At 42.8% G+C, this 10,769-nt stretch overlaps 2 long non-coding RNA genes across 2 annotated transcripts; both read right to left on the bottom strand.

Moving 5' to 3' along the window:
• Positions 1 to 3,857: 3,857 nt before the first annotated feature.
• On the bottom strand, positions 3,858 to 5,719 carry LOC123446338. Its single transcript, XR_006631319.1, has 2 exons — positions 4,446 to 5,719; positions 3,858 to 4,357 (listed from the first exon to the last, which is right to left on the bottom strand). It is a non-coding gene; the product is annotated as an uncharacterized LOC123446338 (long non-coding RNA).
• Positions 5,720 to 7,087: 1,368 nt separating this feature from the next.
• On the bottom strand, positions 7,088 to 9,331 carry LOC123448431. The gene is made up of 3 exons (XR_006631757.1): positions 8,833 to 9,331; positions 8,619 to 8,750; positions 7,088 to 7,129 (listed from the first exon to the last, which is right to left on the bottom strand). It is a non-coding gene; the product is annotated as an uncharacterized LOC123448431 (long non-coding RNA).
• Positions 9,332 to 10,769: the final 1,438 nt, after the last annotated feature.

The following is a 10,769-nucleotide window of genomic DNA, read 5'->3' as shown; positions in this document are numbered from 1 at the left end:
CACCAAAGGAAAATAACTAAGCATTGGTATGGGCAATCCCCTTGGCTTTTGCCAAGCTTGGGGAAGTTGCCCTGGTATCGTATCACCTTTATATCTTTTGCTTTTACCTTTGTTTTAATTCTTTCCTTTTCAGTTTTTATTTCTTCTCTTAGAGGAATAAGTCTTTAGTGTTCAGTTTGAGTCTTTTTCTTTGCGTCTCCCCCAATGTATTCGAGCTTACGAGCTATATAATAAATAGTATCTTAGTCAAGGGCTTTGCTTTATGTTGTGATCAAAAGTATGAAAAGAACGATAGCATGAAAGATCATGAGATGATCTTATGGAAAGTGATAGCTTCACATGTAACACGTATGATGATTGAAACTTGTTGAGAATAAATCAACATAGACCTCAGTCATTGTTGCAATTAATAAGGAGTAATAAGGAAAGAGAGGTTCACATATAAATATATCATCTTAGACACTTTTTACAAATGTGAGAACTCACCAAACTATTACATGCTTAGGAGTAGATGTTGGACAAGGAAGACAACATAATGAATTGTATTTGCTTGGTTCCAAACAATGTTATATGACTAGAGATCCCTTAGCATGTGATGATTGCTTCCACCTCATTTTAGCCAAAACTCCCGCACCAAGTAGAGATACTACTTGTGCATTCATAAACCTTCAACAAATTTTTTCCATGAGAGTCCACCATACCTACCTATGGATTGAATAAGATCCTTCAAGTAAGTTTTCCTCGGTGCAAGTGATAAAAATTTCTCTCTAATATGTATGATCTATTAGTGTGTGGAAAATAAGCTTTGTACGAACCTGTGATGAGGAAGACATAAAAGCGACAGACTGCATAATAAAGTTCTTTATCACAGGAGGCAATATAAAGTGACGTTCCTCCGCACTAAGAGGACACGCATTCAAACCTCAAAAGCGCATGACAACCTGTGCTTCCCTCTGCGAAGGGCCTATCTTGTACCTTTACTTTTTGCCCTTGTAAGAGTCATGGTGATCTTCACCAATTCCCTATTTTTGCCTTTGTCTTGGCTACCGTCACATGCTTGGGAAAGATCTATATTCATATATCAACTTGGAGTTGAGTACTTATGCTTTATTATTGTTGACTTTACCCTTGAGGTAAATAGTTAGGAGGCAAAACTATAAGCCCATATCTTCCTCTGTGTCCAGCTGAAACTTTGATACCATGAGTACCACGTGAGTTGTAACAATTGTGGAAAATAAAAGAGATGATTGAGTATGTGGGTTTGCCTTACAAGCTCTTATTTGACTCTTTCTGATGTTATGATAAATTGCAATTGCTTCAATGACTTTGGATTGTTGTTGGTTACATCTCGGTAAGGTTTTTGCTTCATACTTTCCTTTGTGAAGGAATTGTTACTTTCCCATAAGAATCTTTATGATGTATTGCTGTTCTATGTGTGATCATGATGCCCTCATGTCCGTATTATGTTTTATCGACACCTTCGTCCCCAAACATGTGGACATGTTTATGGAACTTGGTTTTCGCTTGAGGACAAGCGAGGTAAGCTTGGGGGAGTTGATACATTTTTCATCATGCTTTCATGTTGATATTTATCGCTTTATGGGCTGTTATATTACTTTGTGGTACCATATTTATGCCTTTTCTCTCTTATTTTGCAAGGTTTATTTGAAGAGGGAGAATTCAGGCAGCTAGAATTCTGGACTGGAAAAGGAGAAAATCTTAGTCCACTATTCTGCACAACTCCAAATGCCCTGAAAATTTACGTGGAATTTTTTGGGATTATATAAAAAAATACTTGGGCCTAGAGGAAGGCATTGGGGAGTAGTAAGTAGATGATGGGTTGCTGGAGTGATAGAAGCTTAAACCCCATTCTATGTGTTGCTTCGTAAGGGGCTGATTTGGATCCACTAGTTTAATGATATGGTTAGACGTTGTCTTAATTCTTCTTTTGTAGTTGCGGATGCTTGCGAGAGGGGTTAATCATAAGTGGGATGCTTGTCCAAGTAAGGGCAGTACCCAAGCGCCGGTCCACCCACATACCAAACTATCAAAGTAACGAACGCGAATCACATGAACATGATGAAACTAGCATGACAGAAATTCACGTGTGTCCTCGGGAGCGTTTTCCTCCTATAAGACTTTGTTCAGGATTGTCCCTTGCTACAAAAGGGATTGGGCCACTTGCTGCACTATTGCTACTATTTGTTACTTGTTACTTTTCGCTTGCTACGTTTCACCTCGCTATACCATCATTTGTTATCGCTACTTTCAGTGCTTGCAGTTATTACCTTGCTGAAAACCGTTTATCAGAGCCTTCTGCTCCTCGTTGGGTTTGACACTCTTACTTATCGAAAGGACTACGATTGATCCCCTATACTTGTGGGTCATCAAGTCACATTAGGGCAGTCTTCATCCGAAAATGATACAGATATGTCGACTAGTTCGGGCTCTAGGGACGGACCCATGGTGGAGGCTGCCTTGATGGTGCGGTCCACTGCTCCAGATGTTAGGGTGTCGGGGCTCGAGAGGTGTTCGAGGGTAGCCGAAAGCTTTGTCATAATAAGATCTCCCCAGGAGTCGTCAACAAACTCTAGGTTCCCAAACCTGATCTCCTGATCAGAGGCGGGGTTTCTGACCCGATCAAGGATGTTGGTCGGATTAGCATGCATCATGATGCCTCCGAACGCCAAGATCTGTCCGGGAACAAAATCATCCCCATTGCACATGTCATCGCTGATGATTAGGTGAGCGATCGACCCTTTGGCGATCCTTTAGCGGATCTCTCAATGAAAGCACCAACGTTGGTGTCAAAACGGGTAGATCTCGGGTAGGGGGTCCTGAATTGTGGATCTAGGATCAATGGGTAAGAGGAGACAGGGGTGACGATATATACCCAGGTCCGGGCCCTCTTGATGGAGGTACTACCATATGTTCTGCTTTGTTTGTATTGATGATGATGTATCAAGTACTGAGTTGATCTACCTCGAGATCTTATGAGGTGGTCTAAAACCCTAGGAATATTGATCTTAATGTGCCTTACGAACTAAAACCATCTGGTTTTTATAGATACCAGGGGTACCTAGGGTTACAGAATGTCATTTACGTCAAGGAGTAAACATGCCGAATCCATCATCGTGACTTGGAGTTCACGCCACGGCTTAGGAGGTTTCCATCTTGGACATGGCGCCATCATAATCTTTGGTCCTTCAGTGATGGTCAGAGAACGGCCCATCTGTCCGGCCCATCGAGATAGGCCAGTAGACCGAGGACACCTTAGTCCCGGACTCCCTGAATGGCCTCCACCAAATCGATAGTTATCATATCATCGATACATCAAGACCCTCACCCCTATCAAGTGGTATCAGTTTTTAGGTTGCTCGGTGAGATTTTAAATTTTTCGTAGTCTAGATTGCATATGTTCTTCATACCTAAAGTCCAAGAAAAAGCAAAAAAAAGTTAGATTACTTCATTCGTTTCCCAGACAGTCTGAGCCTTTTGACATTTCCACTTAGGTTTTGCGTTGTCGAATTTTCGGTTGCATCGTGTGTCGAGTTGCTGGTTTTAGTGTGTAAACTTTTCGAGTTTCGAGTTCTAGCCACGTTTGTTCACATGGCATACGCATAATGATAGAGGCAAAGTTGTCCTTATCTTTCGATGAGATATGTCTATCATTTATGGTGGATTAGGCTTTAACGATACGACTATGAACATCTGAAGATGTTGCACCTTACCAATCGCTAAACCAACTCCGAGAGTTTATTGACCATGCTGGAGCATGATCAACCTGACCACGAGGGTATGTTTCCTGCATGCAAATAAAGAACAAGCAAGAAAATGGAATTGCAATGTGGATATTGTAAATGTAAGAGGAAAGCTTTATTGATGGAAGTGGGGTTCTTTGACGTCTTGGCCTGGTCGTAGAACACAAAAAAGGACACGAAGTTCCAGCTAGGAGCACTTGTAATCTAAACAAAGCCCAGGTCTAAACGGTGCCCTAAGGGATGTATATATTGGGGAATGCATGGGGAATTTCATGACCCCTCGGAGCAGGGGTCCAAAATCAAACCTAACCCAGTTTCCAAACACATACAAACTCTAAAAAAGAGCCTATAATGTAGTATTTCGAAATTGCATGGACCTATACAAAAATAAGGTGACACAACACCTATAATATCATATGGATGAAGTTTATGCAGTGGCATCTTGTATATTTTGTCCAAGCATTCATGGTCTCCTTATAGTGGCTATAAAGTGTGAAAATCACCACTGGAAACGCCATTGTTATCTCCCGCATGCGGACCTTCTTCTCCATGCTTGATCCCACTCCAACGACCAACCTTCTTGTCCATGCTAGGTCCTTGATTCATAAGTAAAACTAAGGTATCTAACTTAGGCAACATCGTATGTTCATGAACATTAGAAGGATTTCCAAGAAACACAAGTACCTGCTAATTGAATTGGCATGTGCAAGCACTAGTAATCGACCTATTATGTATAGAAGCAGGGGATGTGGGTGTAACAATGGTATTGATGTCCTCATCATACTCCCCTTATAAAAATGAAGTCGTCCTCGACGAAAGCTCATCTTCCACACCAATATGAGGCTTCAAATCAGCAATGTTAAAAGTGGGACTAACCCCATACTCTGTAGGAAGCTCAAGTTTATATGTATTATCATTCATTTTCTATAACACCTTAAAAGTACCATCAACACGTGGCATTGGCTTTGACTTGCGCAAATTAGGAAATCTATTATTACGCAAATGTAACAAAACAAGATCTCCACGTGCAAAGACAACAAGTTTTCTACCCTTATCTCCAGCAAGTTTGTATTTAACATTCATATGCTCAATGTTTTCCTTAGTTACCTCATACATTTTGAAGATCAATTCAGCATGTTGTTTAGCATCAAAATTAACCTTCTCCGAAGATGGAAGGGGCAATAAATCAATAGGTGCATGTGGTATGAAACTATACACAATTTCAAAAGGACACATCTTAGTAGTAGAATGCAATGAACGATCATAAGAAAATTTCAATATGAGGCAAGTACTCTTCCCTCATTTTCAAGATATTCTTCAAAACAACCCTAAGAATAGTAGACAATGATCTATTGACTACTTCCCTTTGTCCATAAGTTTGGGGTCATATGTAGTACTAAAAAGCAGTTTACTCCGCAACATAACCCATAAACATCTCCAAAAGTGGCTCAAAAATTAAGCATCATGATCTTATACAATAATATTTGGCACACTATGCAAGCGAATAATTTTAGGAAAGCACCAGCAACATTAGCAACATCATCACCTTTCTGACATGGTGTAAATTGTGCCATTTTTGAAAATCTATCCACGACAACAAATATTCTATCCATCCCCTTCTTTGTTCGAGGTAAACCTAACAGAACGTCCATAGATGTATTTTAACGCCCAAGATGAGATCCTATCCTTATTTTGGTATGAGGGCCTCGACACGAATAGAAACGCATCTTGTCGCCACAAGCTATGGCATGAACATCTCAATACAACAATGCATTCAACCACCATGTATAAGAGCAAGGTCTAACTAAGGATGAAATCAAACGTTAAAAGAACGACGTCCATCTTTGCTATCCCAAGCTGCTGGTCTGGAATCCATCCTAAATCGAAGAAGAAGAAGAAGAAGAAGAAGAAGAATAAAATCCAAGTATCACTTTACCTGTACCTACAACTGTTGTTGTAGTAGTCTGTGAGCCACAGGAACTCAACAATCTCATTTCCAAAGGTATCAAGACTAGTAAAGCTTAATGGGTGAGGTGTGGTTAATTGGTGAGGCTGCAGCAAACAACTAAGCATTTATTTGGGGTGGCGAACTTACGAGTACAAGAAATCGAGGGGGTTGATCTACGCATAATGAATCTGAACTAAACATAATCATGAAGTGATCCAGAACATCTACTTATGTCAAATATAACCCCACCGTTTCCTCTCTCGCATACAGAGCTCACGAGAAGAGACAGTCACGGTTACTCACACAGCTGGCATATTTTATTTAAGTTTACTTCAAGTTTTTATGACCGGGTGTTAAACAAAGTTTCCAAGTTGCTACATAACCGCGGGCACGACTTTCCGAAAGATTCAACCCTGTAGGGGTGCTCCAACTAGTCCATCACAAACTACCACAAGCTATGTCAGAAACCTCGACCACGAAAAACCCGTGATCTCGTATTCCTCGTGGAAAACCTCAACCTCGAGATAGCCCAAAGTATCCTGGGTATCCCTCGCACAAGACGTTCGATAAAGGTAAAACAAAATAAGCAAGGTCGCCCGACGTGTCGACGAACCCGATAGGAGCCGTGTATCACATTCTCAGGACACGATAGATGACCACTATGGTTGCCGGATGGAAATCCCCGAGTTGCCCCGTGTGGCCCCGCAAGTGGCTCTATTTGGACCAACACTCATGAGGAGCACTGGCACGTGGGTTGATTAATTATCCACGGGTTAATTACTTCCTATGCGGTTCATTAGTTATTAGGCAAATTTAGTACCAATGTTGGGCCTTGCCAGAAGAGTTTTATCCCAAAGAGAAAGTCAAGGGGTCCCCGTAATAACCCCAAGTGTGTTAGGAGCCCTCAATTATGGAACATAACACCATTACACAAGTATCTAGGGCGGCAAAGATGGAACAAAACACCAGGCTAGAAGGCCAAGCCTTCCACCTTATACCAACTATATAGGTGCATTAAATTAAATAGCAATTAGGACGCAATTAGCAACTGCACATGGAAGCATGGAAGTATGTTGGCACATGGAAGCATGGAAGTTTGTTGGCACATGGAAGCACCTGCACCTGCAACTAGCAACGATATAAGAAGGCTGAGCAAATAGTAACATAGCCAAATAGGGGTTTGTTAGGATGTGGATGGGTTAGAGGCTTTTCATGACAATGTTGGGAGGTTGTCATTAACACGTGATGGGCAGCGAGACATAGCGATAGATACGAGACAACTAGCACATCAATGATAGTACTGGTATCTAGGGAAATGGTCATCTTGCTTGTGATCCCGCCTTGAAGAAGAACAAATCCCATGAAGTAGACGAACCACGTAGTCGAATGAATCCTCATACTCTGACAGGCTTGCGGAACTCTATCGGGAAGAAGCATTCAGAAAACAACAATCAACACATGATAAACACCACAACATATGCATGACATGATGCGCAACCAAATATGATGCATGTTCAATTAATTATGCATGGTACGACAAGCACAACAATAAACTCCTACACATTAAATGAAGTTCAATATCCAACGAGTTACATATTGACTAAATTCCATATTTGAATTACTTAGTTCACTCCCGTTTAGGTACACGATAATATTAAATGTTGTTAAACATGGCAAGAGGTGAAGCATAAATAAACATATATCTAGCCATTTTAAATGAGGTCAGAAACAACATATAACATTTCCGAAATGACCCCATATGTTAATTTTGAAATTGGTCCATATCTAAACTAAACATGTTTTATATTTATTAAAAAGCAAAATAAAGTGGATCATGTGACTCTACACGTCATTCTAGTCAATTTACATATATGGACCATCTAAAACGGAGTAACTGTCTAAAAGATATGAACAACATAAGATGATATGGTATGAATGCAAAATGTACGCAAGTGAGAGCCACACCATGTTAAATCATGGATGCAACAAGATATTATGGAACTACTTACAATTCTAGGCAAGTTTAAATAAGGCAGGAACAACTAATAATAATTCTGGAAAGTCCCCATATGCGAATTAAGATTTAGGTAATCTTCAGAATTTTAGAGTTGTTAAAGAGCAGAATAAATTTCACCATGTTATTATATCCATTTTTCCTGATCAAGTTACATATGTGGGTCATTTTAATCGAAGCTACGGTTAAACAAATATGCAATAAACCGTTTTAATACGACATGTATGCAAATTAAATGAAGACGGCAACTTAAACATGTTTATCATGGATGAAAGTTGGTTATGATGAATCTACACAATATTCTGAACATTTTACATATATAAAGTTTTTTCATGCGATGCACAGTTAATTACTTATTAGAATTGTAAAAACATGACATTTTGTATTGATAAAATGCATTGGATAAGCATTAAATTCCTAGTGTTCTAAAAAAAACAATATGGACCAAATTGCAGCAAAGTGCAACGGTCGAGGAGGACTTGGCCCAAGTGTGCACGATGCATAAAAAATATAAAAGAAAGCAATGCAAAAATTGAGGATGCTTGGGCTCAAACCGAGGACCTCCTGGTTGCAAGCATGGCTGCGTAACCAACTCGGCTGGCATTGCTTTAAGATATACTTGTAACACATAATTCACTTTAGATGAACAATCTTTTGGCGGGATGGAGATGAGATGGAACAGAGCAAAAAAAACATAATAAAATAGGGATGCCTAGGATTCGAACCCCAAATCCAGTCGTTGGAATCAAGAGGCGCTAGACAGCTCGGCTGTGATTCGTATTATGTCGTATTAGCCAAGGAAGCCAACATATACTAAGGATGCACGGGTGTTCTTCTCCACAAACGCACACAACAACGACAGAGAGCAACCGTCACGGGTGTGACGGGTACGGACCTGCTGCATGCTGGATCTGGTTGGGGATGGTTCCGGGTGGCGGGTGTCGAGGGCGGCATGGCCATGGCGTCACCAGGTCCACGCAAGAGGAGGTGCATCCGGGGGAGCAAGTCATGCGGGCTCCCATGGTTCCTATTGCAGCAGAAAGAGAGGGACAGCACAGGAGCTTAGAGAGGGAAGAAAGGGAGAAAAGGGGACGCGAGGCCGGGGCGACCTGCTGGGTTGCTGGCATACGGCGAGCTCGCAGTTTGCGGTGCAGGTGAGGTCCTCGGCGCCATGGTGGTCTCCCTAAAACAGAGAAAGCAAGATGGATAGAGGGAGATGTGTGAGAGAGGGAAAAACGTGAGGAAAAGTGAAACATGGGAGGGAAGGAGAGGGACAAGGCCAGCCTGGTGGTGCGGACGTGGCCGGACGGTGCTCTAGAGCTCCGGCAGGGCAGCTGGCCGAAGAGGCGGTCATGTGGTGGCACTCGTGCTCGGAGAATCAAGGAGCTCGAGCGAGAGCATGCGTCTGCTGGGAGCTAGACACGTCCAGCGATCTGGTTGCCGGGGATGAGCTGCTCGTGATCCCCGTGGGATTGAGCAGAGGAGGTGGCCTCGGGCAACGGCGGGCGAGGAGGCTCCAGGATTGGGCAGGAGGGGAAATATAGGAGGAGACCAGCTGTGGGTGACGGCGGCTGAATCGGTGGGATGGGACATGCCTTCTAAAATCTAGAGTTGGACTCTTTAAATAAGTATGGTTTGGTCTAGGGTTAGTGTAATTCATTTGCTTCCGGACCGTCAGATCCTGGTATGGCGATACGGAAGCAGATGGGGATAAGTGGGTTATTGGGCTATGTAGATTGGCTAGTCCTAAGAAGAGAGAGAGGTTTGCGGGTCATGACAAGTTTTTTAAATTGAAAATGTCCGACGTTTGACCGGCTATAGTGCCGCTATAGGTTTAATGGTTGGGGGCATGAAACGGATTCTGAATGGGACGAAATTTGGTAGCATGTCTACCTACACTATATTGAGAGCGCACGCCAACTTTCAACCTGTTCCTCGAACATTTCATACACTTTTAAAAACAATAATTAAATGATGTCGCGGAAGCGTGCGTGTGTGGTTGGACTCGAAAGGTTAACGACAAGAACGGAGAGAGCCGACAACTAATAACGGATGCAAGTTTTTAGAAAAATGACAATGTAGGACTGAAAGTATGTCTAGAGGGGGGTGATTAGAATACTTGACAGGATAAAAACTTGGCGTTTTTCCAATTTAAAGTGTGGGCCTATTTTAGCAATTATGACTAGTCAAGTTCACCCTACACACGCACATCTAATAGTATAGCAGCAGAAAGTAAAACATGCAAGTGTAAAGTATAGGGTAGGGTAGGGAGATCAAACACTAGTAGAAAACGGGCCTTTGGCCTGGACCATTTAGTCCCGGAGTGCCTCTGGGCCGGGACTAAAGGCCCGGCCACGTCGCCCCAATTCTCAATGCCTCCCTCGAGGCTTTAGTCCCGGGCCGTAAGGAGTCTTTAGTCCCGGTTCGTGTCCCAAACTGGGACTAAAGGGCTACGCGGCGGGCAGTGGTGGTGGCAACCGTTTGTATCACCCTTTAGTCCCGGTTGGTGGCTCAACCCGGGACTAAAGGCCTAACACGTGGCATGCCGTGGTTGTGTCGACGGTTGGTATACCTCTTTAGTCCTGGTTGGTGGTTGAACCCGGGACTAAAATCCTAACACGTGGTCTGCCGTAGTGGTGGCAACCGTTTGGTATAACTCTTTAGTCCCGGTTGGTGGCTCAACCCGGGATTAATGGCCCAAACGATTTGCATCCCGCGTCGTTTCGGGCGATGAAAAGCACGAAGCGAAGCGTACAGTCGCCATTTCTCTGTTCTTCTTCTCTCTCGCGTCGCCCTCTCTATTCTTCTTCTCTCTCGCGTCGCCCTCTCTGTTCTTCTCCTCTCTTCTTACCTTCTCTTCTTCCACCATGCCAACTATCTTTCGTGAGGTGGTCGCGCATGGCGCGACGAAGCTCCGTGTCGTGTACACGAACCTGAGCACGGAGGTGCCGTATTTCCTTCAACAGTTGAAGGAACGATGGTTTAACCACGCACCGGATCATGAGAAGTTCTTCGGGCTTGATCTGGAGTACACGGCCGATCAACG

Source organism: Hordeum vulgare, chromosome 4H, assembly GCF_904849725.1.
Source record: "Hordeum vulgare subsp. vulgare chromosome 4H, MorexV3_pseudomolecules_assembly, whole genome shotgun sequence".
Classification (NCBI taxonomy): domain Eukaryota; kingdom Viridiplantae; phylum Streptophyta; class Magnoliopsida; order Poales; family Poaceae; genus Hordeum; species Hordeum vulgare.
The sequence above is the reverse complement of the archived record's forward strand: the minus strand, read 5'-3'. Positions and strand labels throughout refer to the sequence as shown.